Raw genomic sequence first — 27,088 nt, forward strand, 5'->3', positions numbered from 1 at the left:
TATTAGGAAAGACACAGAATAAATACAACTTCCACACAAGATACTTTAGAGATGGGGGAGATGGAAATCAGGAAAGGCTTCATTTGAAGATGATGCATGAACTGAGGACATTTAACCTTCATCTTCAAAGAAGACCATGACATCAGGGAGGTGATGCCATGACAAGCACATGAATTGGATCTGAGTGAGTGGATGCAAAGTGCATCAGCCTCACTTTCTCCTCCAGAGCCATCTTGGATCCAGTGTCAGATTTAGATCAAAATCACTGGAGATGGCCCTGGATGCGAGGCAGTCAGGGTTAAGTGACTGACCTAAGGTCACACAGCTAGTGAGTCTGAGACTGAATTCAAACTCCCATCCTCCTGACTCCAAGGTTAGTGCTCTATCCACTGCACCATGAATTTTGAAGGAAGAAAGAGATTTTCTGAGATCTGGATCAGGGGGGAGGGCATTCGAGTCAAGGAAAATTTTCTAGCTCCCCCCCAAGATAATAAGATAAGACTGGCTAGCCTTGTATGCATTTAAACCAGTTAGACCATGCCTGTATTTCCAGAAGGAGCCCTGGATCTCTCTCTGTGTTAGCATGGTCTCATCTTTAGGGGATTAATAAGATTAAATGGAGAGAGCACTCTAGTGTACCTGAATTCAGACCCCACCTGAGACTCTTAGCTAGTTGTGTCACCCCCCCCCCCCCGAGCTGCTATTTTCTCTTCTATAAGATGAGGGGAGCCGGATGCAACAGCCTTCTGTCTCAGTATCTATCCTCCCATGAGCTCAGGAAAAAACCTTTTATCTCTAAGATTTGGTGGCTTTTCCTGTTGTCTCCTTCTCCCTAGAAGATCTCAGATAATAGAGTATCCCCTCCCTAGCCCATTCCAAAAGAGGAGTCCCAGAGGTGGACACTGGTTTTCTGTCCTTCTGTGTCCCAGACAAGCAGGAGAGTAGGCAAGGCAAGGCCTCCTAGACTTTCTAACTAAGCAAGGACTTGATTTTCCTTCATCAACCACACAGTGTCAGTATTGGCCAGACAGCGAGAAACTTGGCCAACCCTTAAATTCAGACTAGCCATGGAAAATAAAGAAATAAGGGCTCTTTTGTGGTGGGTGAAATTGGGGGCCTCATGGTGAGGGATGGGGCTTGGCACTGGGAACTCACAGCCTGCATGGGGCAACTGGTGAAGGGCTGATGATGGTGATGATGATGCTAGATAGGCCTTTGTATGTTCTATGGTAATGCTTTGTATTAATGTTGTATTAGATGTTGTACAATGTTTTGTAGTGCAAGTAAAAACATTTCTTAATATAGGTTAAATTCTATATTAATATTGTCATATCAATATCCAGAATGTACTTGAAGAGTTGCAGTGCTTTGAAAAGTAATCTCATTGGATCCTCACAAACCATGGGGGATCGGCGGTATTATTGTCCCCATTTATAGATAAGGAAAGGAAGTCTGAGAGAGGGGAAGAGACTTAGCCAGAAATGACCTCTAGATTTATTTAGAACTGCCAAGGACCTTGGAGTTGGCAAACACAGGGCCAGCAGCTCCCTAGGGCCAGAGGAACCTGATTAAAAGATAATTGAGAAACATTTAACAAAATAAATAAAAATACATTACAACTTAGATTGGGTTCACATGCGGTTTTCTCCAGGGAATGCTTTAGCTGTGTGTGTTTTAGTGGCCCTAGTTTTTATGTGACTTGGGCAATCTTGCCCTCTGTCCATCTCGTCCTTTTATTGGTAGAAGCTAGAGACCCAGAGAGGGGACATGCCCCTGCCCAGAGATAGCAGAGCCCTGTTAGAATGGAGCCCCGAGTCCAGGGCTCTCCCCGGAACTGTGATGCCTCCCCCTCTCATCCTCCTGTATTTGGAGGGAGGCGGGATAGGATGGAGATGCGGTCCAGGTCAGAGGCCCTCTAGGATATATGGTCTCAGCCTCCCGATCTGCCAAAGTAAACAGTTCACTGCTGAAGAATGGACACTAGAGGGAACCCTTGGCTTCAAATTTCTCTCTCTAGGCCTCTCCCACTGACCACGTGAGGAGCATTCAAGCTTTTTGGCAGAGCTCAGTGTCTCTTGCTCCAGTTTTACAAATGTGGAATTTTTCCGTGTGCTCTCCCCACTCTTCAATCTGGCGGCCTCTCATGAAATATCCCTTCGTGTTACAATCGGAGATCATTCAGTCTAGAACCATTGTTCTGGTCTTACCTCCTACCGTCCGAAGACATCCAACCAAAAAATGATGGGATCACAGCCTCAGAGCTGGAGGACCCAAGAAAACCATCTCATCCAACCCTGCCATTATACAGATGTGTAAGCTAAGACTTGGAGTTGTGGCAGTCCTGAGTAACAAAGATCATGGATCTAAGCCCTTCCACCCCCCACCCCCACCCCAGCACAGTCCTCAGTCTAACTATCCCACTTAGAAGGCTTACCCTAACTACCTCTGAGTGAAATAGCTAAGACACAGAGAGGAAAAAGGGATATTTAGAAGGCCTTTGGGAATACCTTCCAGGAGAATTCCTCAGCTTCAGCTTCCGTGTGTCTTCTCAAATTGATATCCTTCCGCATTATAGAATTTGATTGGCTTCTTATTAATGGGATTTGCCTTACCATTCTGCTAAACCCTAGAGGCAGCTTCTAGCAGAGGGAAAAAGCACTGGTCTTAGGAAGCAAGAGAATAGCTTCTAGTCCCAGCTCAGTCACTCTTACTTTGGGTGAGTCACTCACCTCTTCATATCTTCTAATCTCAAAAAAAAAGAGATTAGATTGTCCAGGTCACATAATCTAATCTTCTAATGAGGGTCTGGCCTTTGTTGTTGTTGCTGCTGCTGCTGCTGCTGTTATTCCGTTGTGTGCATTTCATGACCCTATTTAGGGTTTTCTTGACTAAGATACTTGAGTGGTTGGCCATTTCTTTCTCCAGCTCATTTTGCAGCTGAGGAAACTTAAGGCAAACAGGGTGAAGTGACTTTCCACTTAGTATCTGAGTCCAGATTTAAACTCAGGAAGACTCATCATCCTGGCTCCAGGACCTGAATTCTTATCCACCAAGCTATCTATCTATCTTTATGATGTCTTTATGAGAAGGCTTCAAGTAGAGGTTGGGTGACCATTTGCTGGGGATGTTTATCATGGAACAGGTTTTCAGGAACAGGTTGGGGGAATTGTCCCTTAAGGTCCCTTCCAGTTCTCAGATTGGTGACTCCAAGGTAAATCTGTCGATTAACAGGTTTGTAATATGTGCCAGGGAGGTGAAGATAAAAAGGGACCAGGGGATAGGCTGTGTCTCTTCATACTCTCACAGTCTGCATCCTTCATTGTAAAGGAAAGCCTTTGAGATGATGCCTTTATTTACTGGCAAAATCTGGTTTGGAAAATCTTTCCCCTCTGAGTTGGTTATACCATGTTATAAAGATTAGGCAAGTCAAGATACTCTTTGGCCTTGATGGGAAGAGAAACAAGAATGCACCCGTGTTTGTGTTCATCCCTTGGCTACGTGATGGGCTCTAATCCCGGGATCTGGAGGTCAGGTGGGTCCACAAGCCACAGGTGCAGATATGTGGCTATCAGGAGGTGGATGGCCCCAGTGAAGCAGGGAGGGTTGGCCTTGGGTAATGAGGTGATACCGTTCAGTGTTCCAAGGACTGATAAGTTACAGAGTGTGGAGGAGAGGGCGAGGTGAATCACTCCCCAAATGTTAGAATTCAGCCCCGTCATTCTTTTCTTTGGTCTTCTTGTGTAACGCCGGAGGAAAGCTATAGAGACAAACCTTGCAGCAGCAGGGACCTTGACTGCTCCATGCTCATCTGTCTTTTTTTTAACCCCACTACAGGGCTGTTTCTTCTAAGAGGCTTCAGAATCCCCTTCAGTAAGAGGCCCTTAGAATCCATCCCCTTCATTTTACAGATGGGGAAAGGGAGGTCCAGGTAAAGGAAGTGACTTGTCCAGGGTCGCTTAAATTTCCTGAGCCTTAATTTCTTCATATGAAAAATGGGGCAGAGTCAGCACCACCGGTGACCTAAAGAGGCTCAAATGACAGTGTCCAATGACCAACTTTTAACTGCTCCATAAAGGTCAGTTGTCACGAAGGCCACTAGGGGTACCATGGACAATTTACTAGCGGTCATAGGAAGGAGCATTATTTATATAGAGCAGTTTTTTTCAGGTTGCAGAGCGATTTACATACATTATCTCTTTGGATCCTTCGACTTTTTTGGGATCCTTACTACAGTAAGCACTTAATAAATGTTGCTTCTTGGGATCATTTGAATTTAAAGTGACCTCCAGAAATTCTCTAGGTCAGTCCCCTCTTTTTACAGATAAGGAAACTGAGTCAGAGGGGGGAAGTGAGTGGCCCACGACTTCCCAAGCAGTGAAAGGCAGATCTGGGATTTGTACCCAAATCTTCTGACAGTCAAACATCATCCAGTGTCTCTCAGTAACAAAGGCAAATTGAGAACCAAAGTTTCAGACTCCTTGACCAGTGTTCCTTCCAAGTTTATGAGGCTGGGGCCCAGTGTGCTCTGGATGTCTGTCCTCTGAGCTCAGCGTCCACACCCCCAGCTTCCCTGACCCAGAACCCTGCCTGGGCCATGCTCCTTCAGAACAGTCTGCTGCTTCTCCCTGTTTAAAATAAACCTTCAGTTCCAGAGAAATGCACGATCCCACTGGATAGGCTCATTCCTCAGCCTTCCTCCCCTCCTTTCCCCTTCTTCTGGCCACTTCAGACCTGGTTCATAGTTGCTTAGAGCTGGGGGAGGGAAGCCTAAGTCTCCCTGCTGTTCATCTGCTCTAGCTTTACTGGATGGGCATCCCGGGTCTGCCAGTAAAAGTTGGGTGATCTTGGGCACCTGACTCCCTCCTCTGGGCCACACTATCAATAAGCTCCAAGGCACCGCTGGTCCTTTATTTAAGGTGAGCTGCTGGGGAAGGTGGCAGCTACTAGTTACAGTGAGATGATTGGACTCTCCTGGAGTATCTCTGCTCTAGCTTCCTGCCCTCTCCCCATGCCAGTAATTGGAAATCAGGTGTTAGCCTTGCCAATACATATTTATGGAACTGATTGATGTGCATATACTTCATTGAAGGGCAGCTCTCAACTCTTTCCCATTCGATATAATGTTTCTCCATGCCCTTCCAAACACCCTCCCATCTACCTCCAGAACATTAGAGGTCAAAATCAGCCGTTCATTCAACCAACAATCAATCAATGGTTCTTGTCCTTCGTTATCAAAGATGATCAAAATGATATCACTGTGTTTGAGGATGGATCACTAGACGTTAGATGGAAGGCACCATGCTGGCACTGGGAGTATGAGGACCAAAGCAAAGCTTTAAGAAGCTTCTTCTTATTACACTCTATCAGGGGTTAGAATATTTTGATAATCAGTTCAATAAATTGATGGTTGGATAGAGGATGGATGGATGGATGGATGGATGGATAGATGGATGGATAGAAAAGACTGATAAATGAATATAAACATTTTTATTGTGTTGACAATACAGTCATGAAAAGGAGATGGTCTTAGCTCATCAGGATAATTAACTCTATAGAGAGAAATGGTGCTTGTAGGAAAATGGTGCTGGCAAGGGAAGCATTTTTTAGTTTAGAAAATGATAGATCTGATGAGTGGAGCCATAGGGAAGTAAGCAGATCAGCATATCCTTTCCAGCAACAATGACAATATTGATTTCCAGAACTAGACAAAGGAGTGGAGGCAGGAGATAGAGTAGCTTAGTGTGAATGCACCAGATGACATGACCTGGGAGTCAAGGAAAGCATGGCAGACAGGGAGCATCCTCGGCCGGGAGAGCGCCACGAAGCAGGACAGGTGGGACTTGGGCTGGGAGCTCTGAGGATGAGAACGGCATCAATCTTGAGGTCTCTCTCCTACCCCCCAGTTAACTCTGGCTCTCCCCATGAGCAGCCTGTTGCCTTTGATGTCCTTGTGCTTCCTGTTTATCTTTTATGCCACTTGTTACATGTGAGCCATTGCCGGCAAGCGCTCACTTCTCAGAGCGGCTTCCTCCTCTGTTGGGTTTCAACAAGTTTGTATTAGGTACCTGCTGAGGGGTCCCGGAGCACAGGGGCACTGGATCTGGAGGCAGGAGACGCTCGCTCTGGGCCAGTCACTTAACTTCTATTTGCCTCAGTTTTTTCATCTGTAAAATGGAAATAACAATTCCCAGCTCCCAGGATTGCTGTGAGGATAAAACTGAGATGGTATTTAAAAAGCTCTCTGCAAATCTGAAGGAATCATTTAGAAATGCTAGTTATGTATTATTTTATTTGCTCCTCCTAACAACCTTATGCTACCATTATCTCTACTTTGCAGTTAAGGAAACTGAGGCAGATAGCGAGTGACTCACCCAGGATCACACAGCTAAGGAATGTCTGAGATTCAATTTGAACCCGGGTCTTTCTGATTCCAGGTCCAGCTCTCTATCCACTGAGCCACCCCACTACCTTGCTTCAAATACATAGACATACCCATACATATTTGCATTTATATTTTTAAAGATATATGCACACACACTCAGAGCTCTTTGCAAAAGACTGTACCAGGTGCTGGGGGTTTTGTTTCATTAGAATTGGGGGGGGGGGAGTTGTGGTGTCAGCAGCCCCCAGCATGGGGACTTCCTCTGATGAAGGCGGATAGACAGGCAGATCTTCCATCACCGATGTTCACATGGGACTCACAGTTTGCAGAGGGTTTAATCTGTTTTTTCATTGACTGGATGAATATTAAGCTGGGGAGGAGGAAGAGAGGTTGGCCAGCAGGCTTGGCCTACCTGATCGCCATAGTGCCCCCCTGCCCCCCAGCCATGCCCAGGCTACCTGCCTTTTGGAGATCTTGCTCTTCCTCTGACAGAGATCCTAGGCTGGAATAATAAAACCTCCCAGCAGCTACCGGAGCCCCCCCTCCTGCTCCCCCAGACCCAGAAGTGTAGATCCTGGGGCCTGGGGGGTTAATGATTCCCATGTGTCCCCCGGAACCCTGCAGGCTTTGGATCCAGGAAGCCCAGCTGAGCAGCATTTACAGTTTACCAGGATTTTTTTCCCCCTTAGAGAAATAGGCAAATGACCAGAAAATAAAAATAGATTCCATTTTTTTGGTTTGGTTTGGTTTGGTTTTAAAGGACACTGGGGCCATGAGCTGGGACCAGAGCATGTTTATCCCAATTTAGTCATAACAGATTCAGGATGGCAGACCTGAGGCCTTGTGCTCGATACTCCAGAGAGCCTTCTGCATCATCAAGCTTTTGTGAAGCACCTACTGTATACAGACACCTGTAGAGATAAACCCTGAAAGTACAAAGTACAAAGAAAAGTTAAACCAGTCCCTGTCTTCAAGGAGCTCAGCTTCTGATGGGGAAGATGAGAGATCCAGGGGCTAACTGGGAGGGGGGGGGCAGAATCTTAGTGCCAGGAAAGGCTTCTTGCAGAAAGTGGGGGTCTAGCTTAGGGGGAGTTGGCCACCCTTACCCTAGAGCTTTCAGGGTTTCCCTTGTGTTCAGGCACCATTCTTGCCCGGCTGTCCTCGCAATTCTTGCCATTTAATCCCTGGGAAGTCATTGCCCCACTTGGAGCTCCAGTTTTTCATCTGAGGAGTTTCTTCAGCACGAGGGGCCCCAAAGCATCTCCCCACGCCCATTGAGCCTCAGCCATCTGCCGAACAACTGAAGGTCAAGCTTGGCAGCTGCTTCATCTCTGCCATAAACCCAACCTGCCTGGCCTGCCTGCAGCTGTGTGTGCCACAGACACACGACCTGCTCTCCTCACCCCCTTGGGCAGGCCCGTCCCCACCCACCCCCAGTCCTCACTCTTGGACCCACACCTTGGAACAAGAATGACTTCGTTGCATCTCTGCCGGAAAGGACCAGAACCTTCCCTGGGTAGTAGAAGATGAGCTTCCTGAGGGCAGGGGCTGGCTCCCTTTCATATTTACATCCACAGCATCTGAGAGGCTTGGCCTGGAGTAGTGGATAGAGAACTGGCCTTAGGCAGGCAGAGCTAGACTCACCTCACATGGGAGGGAGGGCAGGGGAGGAAAGAAAGAAGAGAAGGGGACACCCATGCAATGCTCTAGAAGACGAGGCAGCCGAGTTCCCTACCTTGGGGTGCTCTCTTCTACCAGTGAAACTCAACTCTAGTCTGTCCTAGGCAGCAAGGGGCCTGGCATGTAGTAAGAGCATAATAAACGCATAGATACTCATTACTGATAAAACAAGAATGTGCACCCCACCCACAGAGGATGTTAACTCTCTGTACACCTTGAAGCCTTAGAGAAACAACAATGTTTGTAGAAAGGATTAGTTGTCCCCAGCACCCCCTTGGTACCCAGGAGGTGCTTAATGGATGCTTAGGTGGGAAAATTCCTTTACTCAGCCCATGTCCACAAAGTCCCATGCAGAGGGGAGCCTTTGGGAGCAGTACCTCAACCTCCAGCCCCAATCCCTTGACTTCCAGGAGCTCATTGTTCTCATAGAGTTCCAGATTGGACATAACCTGTGATTTCTAATCCTAACCTGTGCCTGTGATTTCACTGGTGTGGCGAAGGGCCTGAAAAAGTGCTCCCTCCATCTATGACATAGGTTGACTGAATCATTATAGGGTCCAAGAAGCTCCTCACTTTCCCAAAGATGAAGAATTATAAGATGGGGGTCTAAGAAGCTCTCCCACCCCACAGAGATACATAAATGTATGGGAATGGTCCAAAAAGCTCCACTCTTCCCCCAGGTAAACAAAAATATAAGAGAATGGTCCAAGAAGCTTCCTCCCCCCCCCCCCCCCCGAAGAATCCAGATATTTTCCAGAGAAGCAGCCTGAGAATGTTTCATGATTTCACCAACCACGCTCCCTTAGACTTAAGTGCATCATTCTTAAGAGAAACAGGATAAAGAAGGAATGAGGGCCGGGCTGGGTCAGTAGGAAGAGAAGGAGCCCAGGGAGAGCGTGGCAGGCATACCGCACACCCTGGAAAGGACACCAAAGACTCTCCGGCGTCCTGCTGAGCCTCCCCCAAGCTCACTGGGATTGCTGTAGTGAATGTGCTGTGAGATCATACCATGCTGAGTAATTTGAAACCCGAGATGGCAGGGGCATTGCCTAATTAGGAGCGGCCCCTGGTTTGTTTTCTTTCTTTAAAGGGAGATGGACTCTCAGAAAACTGCGCCAGGACATTCCTCCCCAACCCGAGGAATAACTGTACAGTAAACACCCTGGAAAATGGGACCACAGATCTGGGAGCATCTCTGATGGGAAGTGTTGTTGTCCTGGAACTTTGGCCACAAGTACAGCCGAGGGGAGGGGCGGTCACCTGGTCACCAGATGCAGGGGCTCTGCCCAGGACCAGAGCTGTTACTGTCTTCATGTGCCCGAGTCACCCTTACTCGGAATGCTGCCACCCGTGACAAGTGTGCATGGATCCGGCTCTCAGGAATGGAAAGGGTAGATGAGACGAGGCCCTCCCCTCATGGAGGTCACCAGGAAGATAAGACACGTGCCAAGATCTGGGGAAAATGAAAATTTAAAAAGTATATAAGCTCCATAGAGAGATGCAAAACTAAATGACTCCTGAGGTCAGGAGGAAAGGATTTGGAGTAGAAAGACCTTAGACAAGTGACCCCAGAGCCTCAGCTTCTTCCTTTGGGTTGGGTTGCTCCCCCTCCAAGCAGTTACTCAATCATCAAGCATGGATTAAGCATCTACTGTTTGCCAAAGTTCTGTGCAAGAGTTTTCAGAAATTATCTCCTTGGAAGCTCACAGCAACCTGAGGAGATGGGCGTTATGTCCCTGCTCCATGGATGAGGAAACTGAGATGTAATAAATGCTTGCTGACTGTTGATTTTACTGGTGTGAAGTCATGGAACATTTATTAAGTGCTTTCTTTGTCTCGGGCTTAAGTGTTGGGAATTCAAAGAAAGGCAAAGAGAGCTCCTGCCCTCGAGGAACTCCAGTCTAATAGAAGCAAAAACAACTCTGTGCAATCAATATAGAAATATGATGAATAAGGGTCAGCTGTTGGTAATAGCTTCAGACACTTACTGTGTGACCTTGGGTGCGTCACTTCACGTCCATCTCCTATCAACACACTTACCTAACAGGGTTAATGTGAAGGTCAAGTGAGATGCTATTTGCTGAGTGCTCAGTATAGAGCCAGGAACATGGTAGGCACTTAATAATTGCTTATTCCCTCTCACTGGAGCCCTAATAAGCAGAGATATCCAGGAGAGCATGGATTGTTGCCTGGGGAAGGGAGGAAAAGGAAGACTAGAATTAGTTTCATTTTAAGGTTCCAGTTCAATCCTTAATTCCTCATTCTCTCTCACTATGGCCTGTGGCCAAGATCTGTGAATTTTGCCCCATAATATCTCTAGAAACCCGCCCTTTCCAGCCCCTGACACAGCCCCCCCCCCCTCCCTTCCAGGTCCCATCACCTCTCACATGGACCATTGCAGTAGCTGCTGTGGGGAGAGGGGTAGTCTACCTGCCTCAGTCTCTCCCTCCTCCAGTCCATCCTTCGTTTGATCGTGTCATTCCTTCCGCCGTTCAGGCAGTGGCTCTCTCTTACCTCTAAGATCAAAAATAAAATATTATGTTTGGCTTTAAAGACCTCCCTAACTTGGCTCCTTCCTTCCTTGACTATCTTTTTATATCCCTCATTTCTTCCCCTTCTTGCTCTACCTGCCCCCATAGAACTCTATTCCCCCTTCACCAGCTGTCCCCCCCCTCCCCAGCTCTCTTAGCTCAAGTCCTGCCCTCTCCAAGAAGTCTTAATCCAGTCTTCCTTGGTCCTGATGGCTGCCCTCTGAGGCTACTTCCAAATTATCCTGTCTCTATCTCACTTGTACCTGGTTGGGTGGTATCACCTCCCTCATTAGGGCGTGAGCTCGGTGAAGGCAGGGACTCTTTCTGCCACCAGTCCTTAATACACTTCCTCACCGATCATAGGGGCTGCTTGGCTGACTAACATCCTACATTCACTGCCCTAATATTCTATGTTCTAAGACCCATCCCACTGAGACATCTCAAGTTCTTTAAGTTCCCCTCCAGCCCCAAATTTCTCTGACCAGCGTTTAGAGGGCATTAGGGGATTGCAGCCCCTGCCCTCCTCATGGCTAGGAGAGTGAGGTCCCGGCAGTGAGCTTGAATTCCTGCTCCCAAGTGACCCAAGGTCTCTCCCTGGCCACATCTCCGCACTGGCACATCCTGCCAGCCGGCATTGTTTGCATAGTGTACATTCCTGGACAGCTCCAACACCAAACTGAATATTCTTAGCCTTCCAGAAGCTCACTCCATCTGGGGGCGTTTGTTCCGGCAGAGGAAAGAGAGGAGAATCTCCTTGGTATGTGTGCTGGGGGACCACTCCCCCAAATCCTGTTCTCTTTCCTATTTGGATTTAGGGAAATGTTTGGATCCTCAGATTCTGGGTCCAGAGCTAGCTCTCCATGTTGGCCAGTGGTGCTGACTGCCTCCCAAAGCAGCCGGCAGCCCTTGGATGGGGTAATGGACATTTTGAACTCTCTGGTAACTATTCCACGGAGTGGCCCCACAGGTTAAACAAGCCTTCAAATGAAATAAAATATACAAAGAAAACAAGGCTCTGGAACGACTCAGTTCATTCTTTAAGATGCCGAGAGCAGAGATTTAGAGCTGGAATTCAATCAATGGAAGGAGCCAAACACTTCCTAAGTGAGTGGTGGGGGTGCCAGGCACTGTCTCTGTTCAACACCAGGTCAGAACAATGCAGTCAACTAGAATCAAGGGGGCAGCTAGCTGATGCAGTGGATAGAGCTCCAGCCCTGGAGTTAAGAGGACCTGAGTTCAGATCTGGACTCAGACACTTGGTAATTGCCTAGCTGTGTGACCTTGGGCAAGTCATTTAACCCCATTGCTTTAAATAAATAATTTTTTTTAAAAAAAGAAGTAACCAGAACCTAAGAATAATTCTAACAATAGCAGTGAAGATTAATGCAATGCCTCCTCTGAGCCAAGCTGAGTTAGCTAAGTACCAACAAAACCTTGTGAGATAAATTGTCCCCCTTTGACAGATGAGGAAATTGAGGCAAACAAGATAAGTGACTTGTTCAAGGTTACAAAGCTAGTAAGCATCTAAGATTGGGTTTGAATTCAGGACTTCTTGATTTCAGCTCCATCCTCTGTGCCATCTAGCTGCTCTAGGTGGGGGCAAGGGGTGGTTATAGAGAGGCCTCTTGGGGGAACCTTGGGTTCCAAGAGGAAGAAAGGAAAAGGGAAGGCATTGCAGGGTTCAGGTAGTCATGGACCCTAGGGTGAGAACTAGAAAGGACCTCTGAGCCATCTAGTGCACCCTCTTTGTTTGACAGAAAAGGAAACAAGACCAAAGAAGTTAATTGATTTAATAAATAATGATAACTAACATCTGTGTAGCATTACTATGGAGCAGGCACCCTTTAAAATTATTATCTCATTTGATCCTCACAGCTACTCTGGGAGGTGGGGGGCTATAATTATTCCTATTTTACAGATGAGAAAACTGAGGCAGGCAGCAGTTCAGTCATTTGACCAAGTTCACCCATCTAACGAGCATCATCAGAGGTAGGGCTGCAATCCACCTCCCTCCATCCCAGAGTCAGGTCTTTTTCTACCATATCACGAATCTGCACAATCCAACTCCTTCATTTTGCCAAGAAGAAAAGTGATGCAAAAGGTCAAGGGACTGACCTAAAGGTGAAGAGTAGTAAATGCACTTAGCATACAGTAGATGTTTAATCAATGCTCATTATTTGCCTAAGAAACAGCATCAAGATTCAAGCCCAAGTCACCAGAATTCCATTCTAGCAGGATTTTCCCACCACATGTCACCAGGGTGCCATATTTTCATAAAGGTGGCTTAGTCCCATTACAACTGAGACCCACAATCAGAAATAGAGGAAATTCAAAGTTATATTTTTTCCTAAAAAGTCACTTTTTCAATAAAATGCATCTGGCCTCTGCCTCTTGGATACAGAGCCATCTTCATGGGGGTCACTTGGGCATTCTGGACACGTAAAGATTAGGGTCTAGAGTCAGTTGGTCTCAGAATTCTAAAGGTCTGGGTTCAAATCTCCACTGCCATGGGATTTACCAACCAAGAAACCCTGGGTAACCAACTAAGTCAACTCCTTAGTGTCTTCAGGCAGTTCTCTAAATTGTGAGTTGTAATAAACAGAGAGCAAACTGGGTTAGTGGAGGGAGTTCTCATCAGGGTACCATGGAGCAAGGAAATTCCATTTCTTAAAAGGAAGGAAGGGAAGCAAGGAAGGAAGGAAAGGGAAAGGAAAGGAGGAAAGGAAGGAAGGAAGGGAAGGGAAAGGAAAGGAAAGGAGGAAAGGAAGGAAGGGAAGGGAAAGAAAAAGGAAAGGAAGGGGAGAGAGAGAGGGAGGGTTTGGTTTCCAACTGGTTTTGTAAAAAATTTTGTAAAATTTTGTAAAATTATTTGTAATAATAGCCAGCATTTAGATAGCACTTTGGCAAAGTTCTTTACCAGCATTAACTCATTTTATCCTCCCACCCACCCTCAGAGGTAGATGCTCTTATTCTCTCCATTTAACAGATGGGGAAACTGAGGCTGAGCAAGGCGTTACAACTAGTGAAGTGTCTGAGTCAGGTCTTCCCAACTGGGTCCCAGCCCTTTAGGCACGATGCTTCTGACTGCCTCTAGGGCCAGGGAGCAGAGCAGACAAAGCCTCAGAATGGCCTTTGGGAGTCATCTCTTTCTAGTCAGAAGAGCTCGTTCCTCTTTGTCCACAAGGACACAAGATGAGTAACTCACCCAAGGTCACCCAGAACCATCACTTGATCCAAAACTAGTGCCTTCCCCTCTCTGTAGCCTTTATCTAATTTTCCTCTAGACTCTTTCCTGGCACTAAGGATTAAGGATGGCCTGGGAGACCGACCGGGCCCCTAGCTGCTCACATTTATTCTTCAGCTCCCTTTTATCTCCTCTTCCTCCTCTTCCCAGGTGCACAGGGAGTATTTCTGTGCTGTAGAATCCAAAGAAAGCTCCATCCAGTCCTGAATGGGCAGCGGGAGGTGCCACCAGCTCCTTCTGATTGCCCATTTTTCACCCATGGCCCAGAGGGAGACAGGCAGGTACTAAACAATGCCATCTTGCCACGCTCCTCTATTTTTAGCCCTCTCATAACCATTTCCCAGTCACCTCCTTTTGGCCCTTGTTGAAGCCACTCTAAGATAGGATGCTGCAGGTTAGCCAGGGGGCCCATTAGGAAGCCAGGGCCCCAGCACCCGCCCTGCCCTGGTGCCTCAGTGCCGGGCTGCCTCAGCTTGGGGCGACTTGAGTGCCGGGGGAAGGGATGGGACAGACAAGCTTATTAAGAATGGTTTGGGCAGCAATGTTGCCTTTAGTTCTGGTGGATTTGGGAAGCGTGAGCTTGGGGACAGGGGCAGGAAAGGGGATGACAACGGGGGTGGGGGATTTTTTTTTTAATTAACAGGAAGGTCAATTCTGCCTTTGTCAGCAAGTCATTTATAGAGGAGTCAATTTAAAGAGAAAGATTGGCCTTTAATTTTGGTCTTTAATTATCCCAGTTGGCGCTCAGTTTTAGAATGAATGTCTGCCTGCTGAGCATGTTAATTCCCAATTTAGGGGAAGAAGCCTCATTCTTTGGCCTGCCCTTCCCAGGCTGCATGTCACCTCCCTGCCAGGGGCCTGCCCTTCTTACCTGGAAGCTTCCCCGCCTTGTATTGGCTCCCAGGCGCCTAGGACAAAGGTGACTCTCCCTGGGGTCACCCCTCACCACCTCCAGGGCTCGGGAATCCAATAGAAAGGTGACCCACTTAAGCGCTCCCTAACCTGAGCCTTTCCTACTTCTCCAGCCTTCCGTGGCCTGGCCACAGGATCTCCCAACACTTGGGCCAGCCCAGGCCACATAGGGCATGTTTAATGAATGCTTGTTGATTGATTGATTATGTGATGGATTGATCTCCCCCCAAGCACTTAGAGGACTGGAGGAAGCCTAGATTAAAGGAAGCCTGGGACATCCTGGCCTGGACCATGGCCAGTCAGGGAAAACACCCTGGCTCCGAGGGAAGCAGGAAGCAGGGGATTGAGTTAGGAAAAAAGTGTTGGCATTGGACTCATAGCGCATGAGTTCGAATCCCAGCTCTGACACTTTTAATACCCCTGTAGTCTGGGTAGGGCATTGTTCTCTTCTAACTCAGTTTCCCTACCTGTAAAATGGTTGGACTAAATTAGAGATTCTTGGTCTTTCTTTTTCAGTGGGGAAGCCTAGGACCCCTTTTCAGAACAGTATTTTTAAATGCATGAAATAAATTACATAGGATGACAAAGGAAACCAATTCTACTGAAACACGGTTATCAAAATTTAAAAAAAAGAGTCCCTAGGCTAACAATCCTCTCCATCACGAGACAGGCTTCTACCCTTTCCCTCACCTCCCCTGCCAGATCAAACAACTTAAATAAAGAGCAGGGGGGCCAGGAAGCTCTAGCTCCTCTACAAAGGAGAAAATGAAGAGACAGTAACTTCTTTGAAAAACGGCTCCCACTAAACAGCACTGAGAATAATGCCCCACATTCTTGAGCAACCTGGTTTGGCAAGATGCTGTCACAACCTCATTTGAGGCTATTAGTTCAGCCCTAACACCCAGGACCAGAGTCACCAGGTGGCAAGCATGGAAGCCTTTTAATTATACACAAAAAGTCTGGCTCTTCTGACCCTTGCATTGACAGCAATGAATAGATTTGCTTTGAAAAACTACCTAGAAAACAGCAATGGACATAATTTATTAAGTGTCGATTGTATGCCAGACCCTAAACTAGGTTTTGGGGAGGAAAATATAATAATGAAACATGTCCTGCCTTCAAGGAGTTTACATTATTTGGGAGGGAACAAATATCATTACTTTGTAGGCTGAGTTAATTTGAAGAAAAGTTTAATATTAATTTAATTTAATAATAATAGTAATAATAAATTGAATAATTATAACATTGATTTAGGTCTGCAAGGCCCTTACATGTGTTATATCATTTGAATCTTAGAACAACCCTGTGACTCAAGGACTGTTATTGCATTTTGCAGATGAGAAAACCGAGGCTAAGTGACTTGTCAAGGGTCACATTTATTATGTGCTTACTTTGTGCTAAGCCATTCACAATAGGAGAAAGGCAAAGATGATCTTTGCCCCCAAGGAACTGATAATCAAGATACTATTTGTAAAAAGTGTTTAGCAGCATGCCTGGCAGGCAGTAGGTACTCTATAACCTTCACCTACTGTCTGTTGCAGAATTCAAACCCAAGTCCTCCTGATTCCAAGTCCAAAGAACATGGGCACAGAAAATTAATAAAATAAACACAGTATAAATACAAAATAGTTGCTGGTGGGAAGGTATCTGATAAATGATTATTATTGGGATGGCATGTATAGAATGAAAGCCATTTTTATAGTAATGAGAGTTGAACCGGTGGCAACTAAGGAGATTAGAGAAAGAAAAGAAAAGGGAGGTCCAAACTAGAGATCCCCACACAGACTGAGGAGGGAGGACCTGGATGAGGTTTCACCTGAGCCTTTCCTACTTCTCCAGCCTTCCGTGGCCTGGCCACAGGATCTCCAACACTTGGGCCAGCCCAGGCCACATAGGGCATGTTTAATGAATGCTTGTTGATTGATTGAGAAATTAGGAGGACCAAAGAGAAAATTCAGAAGAGAGAGAGTGTCCAGGAGGTGAAGTGGTTGGCAGGGTCAGACCGTCAGATTGGGTGATGATGAAATCACTACTAACCTTGGAGAAAGCAGTGTATATTGAATGGAGATATGAGAAGCCAGATTGCAAGGGATTGAAAAAAATTTAGGCAACAAACTAAGATACAGCCTGATCATTTCCTGAGGATATTTTAGCCATAATATTAGCCACTTATTTATTCAAGGGTACAGTATAAATCCTCAACTTTGGATATAAAGGAACCAGAAAAAAAAAGTTTTGTTTTGTTTTGTTTTTTCTAACACCCACACCCACACACCCTCACACCCTTTTAATTAAAATAACAATATAAACCTGTAATAGATATCTCACTCCACTTTGGAATCCCATCATTACTTGGGTTGAAAATGGGGGCTAATATCCATTTTCTATCACTGTTAGGAGATGCTTTACTAACAAACCAGGCTGAAACTATAAATCTAATATCAAAGCATTTAATTAGGACAGAATAGTGAAGTAAAGCTATGGTAGCTACCTACAGCCTTTGGCTAGGAGGAACACCTACTCCTTGCTGGGTACTGAAAGAACTTTCCAATGTGACTTCTGCCTCCTATCTCCTCCTTCCTATTACAGGCTTATTTGCTGTCCTTCCTCACTCACCCTCCATTCTGGTCAGACTCTGTTCCCTGTTCCTGCTTCCAGGCCTTACCTACCTACCTACAAGGTTCTTCCTCTTCACCTTTAGAATCTCTAGGAGTAGAGTCAGTTTTGCCTTTGTAACCTTATGCCTGTCACACAGTAGGCACCTCATAAATACTTGGTACATGAATGAAGTAATTCATTCATAGTAAATCCTAGAAATTCAAGTGATGGGATCCTTCTCATCTCTTCTTCTCTCATACACTAGCTAATGTGTCGATCTACTGACTCACACATTAGTGGGGAGAGCAAACAAATCCTTGGAAGATTTGAACTCCAAGTGGAGGAGGCCACCTGCTTTGTGGTTGGAGTGAGACTCTGCCTTCCTGGCTCTTTGGCAGGACCCAGGGCTCTTGCTCTTCAGCCCTCTTGTTTCATCTAGGGGAGGCTAGGAAGCTCACTCCTCTCTTATCATTGCTGTCATCTGTTAAAGATCCCCTTCTGCCTCTGCCCTCTCCCTTGTTGGTCTCCTGACTCAGGCCAGCTTCCATGTCCTCAGCTGTTTTGTTAGTCAGGTCTTTAGTCTTGTCCAAGACATAGAAACAGGGAGCTCTAACAGCTGTCCAGATCTCACTGACTCACCCTTCTTCCCAACCTTTTGTTCAGTCTTTTTGATGGAGGAGATAAACACACACACTCACATTTGCCCTTTTAACTCCCATCATTCCCCTAACAGCTGGTACCCAGGCTGTGCCAATCGCCATGAGCTCTGATAAATCTCAAGAAGCCATTAGAAATCCTGGAGGGATTGGAAACAGACTGACAACCTCTGCCAACACATGGCAGAAAAGCTCTTTGTTTCTCTTACCAATCCTTAACCAATCTCTTAATTTCACTACTTGGTTTTAGGACTTTGTAGAAACGTGAGTGTTGAAATGCAGCAATATGAAAAATAGAAACACCTAAGTACAAGTTAAGCACCCTTCTTACTAAGCTTAAACAGTCAACAGTTGCTGCTTAGCTCTGGTTCCCCTTTTTGTTCTCAATATCTTTTGGCTGACCTCCTTAGTTTTGCTTACCCACAACTTCTGGGTGTTCTATCCAAGAAGGAGTGCTTTTAACTCTCTGTGCCTTCAGAGAGAAAGGTCTTCCATTTCTCTTCCATCCCCTTACCTCCCTACATCTCCTTATCTGCCTTTTCAACAAAATAAATTTCTTCCACATGACTAAAGGACATCAAAGCCCTTGTGTTCTCTTTCACAGCTGAACAGAGACACATGTAGTATGATTCTCCATCCTCTGCCACTTATTCATCAATAATAATTTGACCGACATCTTATCCCTAACAGGAAAAGATTATTCTTTGTACAGTCAGACTTTTGGCCACTCATTCCTAGCTTTCTTTTCCTTCCTTATCAACACTCAATTAACATTAAATGTTTCTTGGCTAAGACTCCCAACTTCTAGCTTTTTTACAAACACGACCTATTTCTTATCTTAGCCTTAAATAGTCAGGACCTGTGAAGTTGTAAAAATGCCATTTGATTCTAATGGAAAAATTTAAGAATGCATTTACCTAGGGATTTCCTCCATGCTGGCCACTGACAACAGGAAAGTCCCAATGGCATAAATTGGACCAGGTGGTGCAGTAAATAGATCTCCCAGGCCAGAAGTCAGGAGGACCTGAGTTCAAATTCAACCATTGGCTCTGTGTCAATAGTCCAATTATCTAACCTCTCTCAGTCTTGGTTTCCTCAACTGTAAAATCAGATGACAATAGTATCTTCTAACTTATGCATTGTTATCATTACCTATATTAAGCTGGTAATCTTTGAGAGGCTAATTTACATATTGGACAGTTTTTAAATTGTATCCTGTAATTACTGAGTAAGGAACTTTTTAGAGTTTATGAGAGAGCCCACTGACATTTCTTCACAATAGAGAAGGTCTATAACCCCTCCACCCACTACTCTGTAACTTGGAGAAGTCTTTGAAGGTTGCTCTGACCAAAAATTGATGGCCAAGCTGATGAATTCACATTCAACTTCCAAGATCATCCCTTACAACCCTGAGCCTTGGAAGTAGATGTGAATTCTGACAAGTCCTAAAGACATCAGAGTTGCATAAGGATTGACTCATCTCTGTGTTGCTTAAGGACCAGCCATGCTAACTTCAGAGAGTCTCATCCTCAACTTGATCTTGGGAAATCACTTAACACCCCTGGGCCTCTTTTCCTCACCTATAAAGTGAAAGTATTGGACTCAATGGCCTATGGTCTCTGGAAAAACTTTTACTTCCCTGAATATCTCCATGGTTCACCTGGATGGGTGTTTCCAGGTACCCGCCAAAAATGGATTGAAGCAGTAAGATGCATCATCAGGGTAGAATGAACAAAGGCTTGGCAACCTGGCGTTCCTTGACCCCATAGAAGAGCTCAGTCTGGGTCTGGCTGATTGCCTGCTCGTCCAACCGATCCTGCCTGCCTCGCTCCACCAGATTTGTCTTAGGCACCCCTCATCACTTCCTCTTGACCAGATTTCGATGTCATGATGTAGCCTATCCTGGAAATGTTCTCCATAGAACGTCCTCCTCCACCTTGCAACCATCTCTAGCACTTAGGCTAATGGGAAATGGAATACTTATTTTCCAGTGAATGTTTGCTCTCTGGGTCCAAGCAACCTTAGAGGGTCCAAGCCCTTTCCATCTTTTCCATTCCACACAAAAGGAATTGTTTTTTAGAATTAAAAAGTAGACCCCTTTAGCGGTCCAATGAAGCCAAGAGAATAAAGTTTCTAAATGCATAAAATAACAAATATAGTTACATACAGAGAAAACTGATTAAATATTGAAATCCAGTTCGTGAAAGGAAAGAAATCATCAGTGACATCATTGGTCCTCTTTGAAAACAAAGGACAGGGCGGCTAGGTGGCGCAGTAGATAAAGCACCGGCCCTGGAGTCAGGAGTACCAGGGTTCAAATCCGGTCTCAGACACTTAATAATTACCTAGCTGTGTGGCCTTGGGCAAGCCATTTAACCCCATTTGCCTTGCAAAAAAATTAAAACAACAAAAAAAAAACAAAGGACAAACAATAATATTGAAAAAGAGTAGGCAAAATGATTTTTAAGATAGGTTCAGCCCCCAGATTAAGATCCCCTTCTCTGTAGTGGGAGGACCAGGATCCAAATTCTGCCTTTGACCTTGGATACATCCCTTACTCTCTCTGGATCTCAGTTTCCTTCTCTGTAAAATGAGGAGTTAAGGGGCGGCTAGGTGGCGCAGTGGATAAAGCACCGGCCCTGGAGTCAGGAGTACCTGGGTTCAAACCCGGTCTCAGATACTTCATAATGACCTAGCTGTGTGGCCTTGGGCAAGCCACTTAACCCCATTTGCCTTGCCAAAAAACAAAAAAAAATGAGGAGTTAAACTAGGTGGCTGCGGGGTTCCCTTCTAGCTCTAAATGTATTATCCTTCTGAGCATGCACAAATTGAGTTACTGAACAGTTCATAGTGTTTATCTCTTTTAGCCACAAATGCATAAACCAATGATCACATTCCTATTACTTCAGAGTCTGTAGAGAAATGGATTTGTTTACCTGTATCTTGAGTTAGAATGTAAGTTTTATTAATTATAATACTGTGGTTATTATTGTTGTATATTGTAGTCGTAATAGTATATTATATGGCTAATATAGTTGTGGTATTATAATCATTATTATTAATATGATCTCACACGTACTTAGAGCTTCAAGTTTGACAAGGTGCATTCTTCATAACAACCCTAACAATTGACTAGCTGGTCACCATATTTTCATTTTGATAAATTTAGTCTTCATTTCCTCCTTTACTACTTACAAGAAAACTGAGGCTCTGAGCATTGAGCTCCAGGACCTCCTTATCTTTCTCCAGATAATCCTCAGATTTCCATTCAGTAGTAGAGAGTCCCAGACCCAACGCTGGCGGCCTTTCATCCCAACTCCGAGACCTGTGGTCTAGAGAAGGAAAATAGACCTGTTGGTTGGCACCATTGCCTCAGATGTATGATTATGAACAGGCCTCACTTCTCCATAGTTTTCTCACCTTAAAGTGGGGATGACACATTGCTGATAACTTAGGTTTCAAGATGGTTGTGAGAAACCAATGAGGTGTTGCTCTCTCAAGTGGTTCCTCAAACATCAGACTGTTTTATCCTCCTTTTTCGAAGAAGACCAAGACATCAGGGAGGTGAATCAATCCATGAATTGGATTTCAGGGTAGGGCTGTCCTAAGTCACCAGTCTCACTCTCCTCCAGAACCATCTGGGTCCCGTGGCCAGATAGGAATCTGGAGGACTGAAGATGACCCTGGATGTGAGGCAATCAGGGTGAAGTGACTTGCCCAAAGTCACACAGCTAGTTAGTGTCAAGGTGGGATTCAAACTCCATCCTCCTGACTCCAAGGCCAGTGGTCTATCCACTGCACCGTCTAGCTGCCCTTCCTCAAGCATCAAGCACTATGTAAATAGCAACATTTAGAAAAGAGCATATAAATGAACATATAAAAAGTCAGAATCACCTTTAGGAAACAAGTCAGAAGGAACTCAGTGAAGGTCAACGGGGTGGTCTCAGGGTCAGAGCATCACAGAGGGAGAAGACAATCTGGTCCTCATTGCACAGGCATTTAGGCTGTTAGGATTCAGAGATGGAAAGGACCTGAGAGGCCCCATCACCCAGTCCCTCATTGACAAGTGAAGAAGCTGCCTAATGTCAGCCAGAGGATAGGTTTGGATTCAGATCTCTAGTTGGGAAACCCTCATTCCACAATTTTAGAGAAGATAATTCCTCCATTTTCAGATGGGAGATAAACCAAATTATCTTATGTCTCTCCCTCCTCCTTATCCCAAGGGTGCAGAAACCCAGACAAAAATGATACCATTGACCTTTCTTCTGATGAGGGGCTCAGTCTTTCCAAACCCGTTGGGGTAAGTGACCCAACTCCACATTCCACCATCGGGATGTTAGAGACCTTTGTCCCTGGAGTCTGGCATCAAGTGCTTTGGTCTCTTGTTATGGTTTGTTTGCATTGTCTCTGCCCGGCTCTGCTTACCCTGGCAGTGAACCCGACTCCGGCTGTCAGGTGCCAACTGCATGCTCTGTGTCCGGCCTGGGAGAAGCCCAGAGCCACATTCCTGTCCTAGGCCAGAGAGGACATTCATATCCGCCCACCCTCTAAATCCATTGAGGCCCCTGCCCTGGGAAAGTTGAACACTCCCACTGGAGAGGGGCTCCCCACCTTGTCACTGCTGACCCCAGCCCTCAGGGGTCTGAAGCTAGGGGCTTTGATCCATATAGTCAGATTAGATTTAGAGTCAAGGGATCTGAGCTCAACCTTCTCTCTCTGGGACTTGGTTTCCTTACCTATAAAAAATTGTGCCACCACACCAGGCCTGCCTCTGGTGTTTGATAATCTGTGACCACTGTCAAGTCATTAAGCATGTATTAAGTACCTACTGTATTCTGGGCACTATTTTAAGAGCTGGAGGGATATAAAGATTAAAAAAAAACAGCGCCTTCCCTCATGGAGTACTTGATATCTATTACATCTCTAAAGAGCTGGAAGGGACCCTAGATATTATCTCAACCAGTCCCTCATTTTCTTAACAGATGAGAAAACTGAGGCACAGAGCAGTTAAACAGAAGACTTCTCAAGGTCTCCTAGGTAGCAAGTACTCATGCCTGGTGTGGTCCTCTGATTCAGTCCTTATCTGCAATATGATAGATATCTCTCTTAATTGATGCAAGAGATCATTTGTAGTGGACTAATCTCTGGGTTCACATCATTCTTCTGACATATACATCATTAGGAGGGTTCCTTAGTTACTCAGTCCAACAACTCCCCCAAATTAAGGCACCAATGGGTTTCTACCTGCATCAGCAGAGGAAATTTCCACATCAGAAGTTCTCTAATGTAATTGTCAGATGCTTAGAGGTTCAGAGATTGAGAAGTGGGGCTCATCACAGAAATTTGGAGAAGAGGGTGTGATATCATGCAGTACACTCTAGAGGTCAGATTAAGGAAAGACTGGGGTGAGAATTCTGTTGTGGACAATAAACTGGAGCATTGGAATGTCTGAAGAATAGTCTACATGCAATATTGAAGCCTGAGGTCAGGAGCTAGGGAGGGAGCGACAGACAGTGAGTCAGGTAACAAACTCATTTTTTGACTTCAAGGATGATTTGGAATCTTGCATTCCACAGATGGTGCATCTCAGAACCTCATTAGTACTTATGGTGGTACTTTCTGGTTAGAGAATCCACTGCCCATCACTCAAGCCAAGACCCCAGCCATAACTCTGAATTAAGCCTGGTCTCCATAAAGAATTGTTCTCCGGTGGCAAGGTGGCGCGCATCGGCCCTGGAGTCAGGAGTACCTGGGTTCAAATCCGGTCTCAGACACTTAATAATTACCTAGCTGTGTAGCCTTGGGCACGCCACTTAACCCCATTTGCCTTGCAAAAAAAAACCTAAAAAAAAAAAAGAATTGTTCTCAATCCTCCTCAGTTCAAAAAAATGAAAAACTGCTCCAAGGGACTGTAAATTCACAATGAAAGAATTCCAAAGGCACTTGTTGAAAGATCATTGAACTTAGAGCCATAATCCAGGGTCTGGTTTTGCTAAGGTCAGTTCTTTGCCCAGAGACCCTTAGTTGGGCCTCAGTTTCTAGGTCTGTAAAAGTTTGGAGTGCATGTCCCTTCCAGCTCTAAATCAATGACTCTCTTAAAAAATAGTTCAGATTAGGTGGTAGCTTGTCCAGCCGGAGTAAGATATTAATATTGATGAACTCGGCAGCATGAAGGGCAAAGCATGTGAAACACTAATCTGCATACATTGGCAATCCTTCTCTCCAACCTTGGGCCACAATGTACCTGCCTGGGAAGTCAGGTGTGTAGGCACCTGAAATACTTTAGGAAGTGAAGTTGGACCAAGAGGGAAGGTGGATTTTATTTTAATACTAAAGACTGTGAAAGACAGAAAATGCAGATGGGGTAAAAGGTCCTTGGGGATCTGAGGAAATCTAATCATCATAAAAGTATCTAAGAGTAGCAGCCTTCTTGTGGATGGGCAGGAGCAGAAAGTAGAATGCAGTAGGAGTGGTACGCTTGCAAAAGGGAAAGAAAATCTGAAGTCACAGGAGTAAGGAAGAAGAGAAAAAGATAGAAAAGGAGTAAAAAGAACAGAAGAAAAGGATGATGAAGCCCGAATAAACTGAGGCCAGGAGGATATCTTACCCACTGCTTGAAATCTTCCTCCTGCTCTCCTTCCTCTGTAGATTGGAGCTTTACAAACATGACCACCATGATACTTCTCCAGTGGGGAAGATGGTGTCAGATTCCAGAATTTGGGACTTGCTCATCTCCCTGAGTTGGGGAAGCATTTGTTTCACTAAATCATCGCTTTCCACTGAACAAGTACTTAGGAAGTATCAACTACCCCTTGTCAGCTGGTGCAAATGCAAAAACAAACAAACCTTCCTTCGAGGTGTTTATATTCTGAGTTTTCTCTTGTAGCATAGTTTTCATATTAAGATTTATCATGTATCACCTAACAAAGGCTTAGAAATTACATCCTTCTTACTCCTTCTACCACCACCACCACTACTACTACTACCACTAATAATAATAATAATAATAAAATAATGATCATGATCATAATTTTTACATAGCACTCTAAGGTTTGCCAAGTTCTTATGTCAACTGACCTCTACTACAACCCTGGAAGGTCAAAGACTGCTCTATTTCCCTCTTTTTAAGCCCAGGTTGTATTGACACATAGTAGGTGCTTAATGAATTCAGTGGTTTTCTCACGAGAGTTCGATTGAATGAATGAGACCTTCTCCACTGGGACAGATGTCAAAGCCTCTCATGTCTTTTTGCTTGGCCATCCCTTGACTGAAATGCCCTCCTTCCTCACCTTTACCTCCTGGCTTTCCAAGGCCCAACTAAAACCCTCTCCTCTATAAGAAACTTTCTCCAATCCCTCCCAATTCCTTTCCCTCTAATTATCTCCAGTTTATCCTGCATCTTATTTGACTTATTTAATCTTTGGCACCTTATCTTCAGATGACTTTGGGAGCTTTGGGATTGTCCTTTAGCTTTCTTTGTATCATAAGTATTTCATCCATGGTGTTGATTGATTGACTTAATTTCTCAGGATAATGTTTGTAAAGGCATAAAACAATGCTATCATAAACAAAATCAATTATGTGAAATAGTTATTGAAAAGATTTCATTTAATGGCCACCAGGTTGAGCCCTTTCCAGTCCCAAATCTCTGACTCCATGACCCTGTGGTTGAGGGTTCCCTGCTTTGTCTCATATTTATGGACATCTCCAAATGAGTCAGAGGGTGGGTTTTCATAAGTCCATCTATGATGAACTGAAATCTTTCTGTAGCTCCCCAGCATCATTCCTAGTTCTGCCTCTTCTTTTTTCGGGTGTCATCACCATTTGCTTCTGTTCTTTCTCTTCCTCTTCCTCCTTTTTTTTTTTGGCCAGGCAATAGGGTTAAGCGGCTTGCCCAAGGTCACACAGCTAGATAATTATGAAGTGCCTGAGGTCAGATTTGAACTCAGGTCCTCCTGACTCCAGGGCCGGTGCTCTATTCACTACACCACCTAGCTGCCCCCCTTCCTCCTTTCTTTGGCTTCAGATGTTCTTTCCACTTTGCAGGCTTTCTGCTCCCCCTGGAGCCCACTTCAGCTCCCACCCATCCACAGGAAGGCTACAACTCTCAAGTACTTTTCTGATTTCCAAGGTCTTTTTACCCATCTGCATCTTTAAAGAATGATTTTTACCTCATTAAGAGTGCAAAGCACAATCATTCATTGTATCTGTCAGAAGTCAAATGCTGACCAGGCCAACGAGGGTGAAAATCACTCTAGATCAGGGGCAGGGAAGCTCTGACCCGTATTGGTCTGGCGTTGCCAAGACAACCACAGGAGGAGACTTGAAATTCAACCAATTGAGGTGCTTTTTAGGGGTGAATTAATTAAATGTTTGACCAAAGATAGCCTACAAATGATGCTATAAATATCCAAATGGCCCTTGGCAGAAAAAAGGTTCCCCATCCCTGCTGTAGACCATAGGGTTATGGATTTGGAGCTGGAAGTGACCTTCAAAGTTGCCTATTCCCAATTCCCATACTTTGCATATGGGGAACCTGAGGCATAGTGGAGATTCCATGACTTGTCCAAGGTGATCTAAGTAGCAGATTTAAGATTTGAACTCTGGTTTTTCTTTGACTGACTGTCAACTTAGGACCAACTTCACCATTGGGGGTTTTCTCCCTTATTTAAATAAATGAGAAAAACTGGGATGGCAGCTTTCTTTGAAAAATGACAGGAGACTTCATAGATCAGTCTGAGTGGGCTTGAATGAGAGCCTCAAGGCCATCCAGTCCCATCTCAGCCCCCCTTTATAGAGAAGGGAATTGAGTTCTCAAAAAATGAAGGGACTTGCCCAGTGATCCCAAGTTTCTGTGACAGGATTCCCATCCACATCTCCCCATTTGGTGTGCTTGAATATTAAAAATTCAATGATATGTTTAGTTATGTGTGCACAGATAGATAGAGGGATAGATGTATCCAAAGCTGTCCTACACACGCAGGTACATGCTGTAGAAATGATAGCTATTAGGGCCACTAGCTAGAAGCAATAGCTCAGATAATACCCAAGTCATTTGCACTTGGCTGTGAAATTAGACCAGTTG

General features: G+C 45.1%; 1 protein-coding gene and 1 long non-coding RNA gene across 4 annotated transcripts in view; one reads left to right on the plus strand and one right to left on the minus strand.

Moving 5' to 3' along the window:
- Positions 1–27,088, plus strand: part of GNG12 (G protein subunit gamma 12) — a 140,409-nt gene that overhangs the window by 75,275 nt on the left and 38,046 nt on the right. The window lies entirely within an intron of this gene.
- LOC141512351 (uncharacterized) lies at positions 5,323–11,158 on the minus strand. Of its 3 annotated transcripts, XR_012475464.1 has the most exons (8): positions 10,857–11,158; positions 10,493–10,578; positions 10,103–10,251; positions 9,323–9,515; positions 7,841–7,976; positions 7,489–7,671; positions 7,216–7,308; positions 5,323–6,752 (listed from the first exon to the last, which is right to left on the minus strand). It is a non-coding gene; the product is annotated as an uncharacterized LOC141512351 (long non-coding RNA). The 3 variants fall into 3 exon arrangements; XR_012475463.1 differs by having other exon boundaries at positions 5,323–7,308; positions 11,076–11,158; XR_012475462.1 differs by having other exon boundaries at positions 5,323–7,308.

Source organism: Macrotis lagotis, chromosome 2 (assembly GCF_037893015.1).
Source record: "Macrotis lagotis isolate mMagLag1 chromosome 2, bilby.v1.9.chrom.fasta, whole genome shotgun sequence".
Lineage (NCBI taxonomy): Eukaryota > Metazoa > Chordata > Mammalia > Peramelemorphia > Peramelidae > Macrotis > Macrotis lagotis.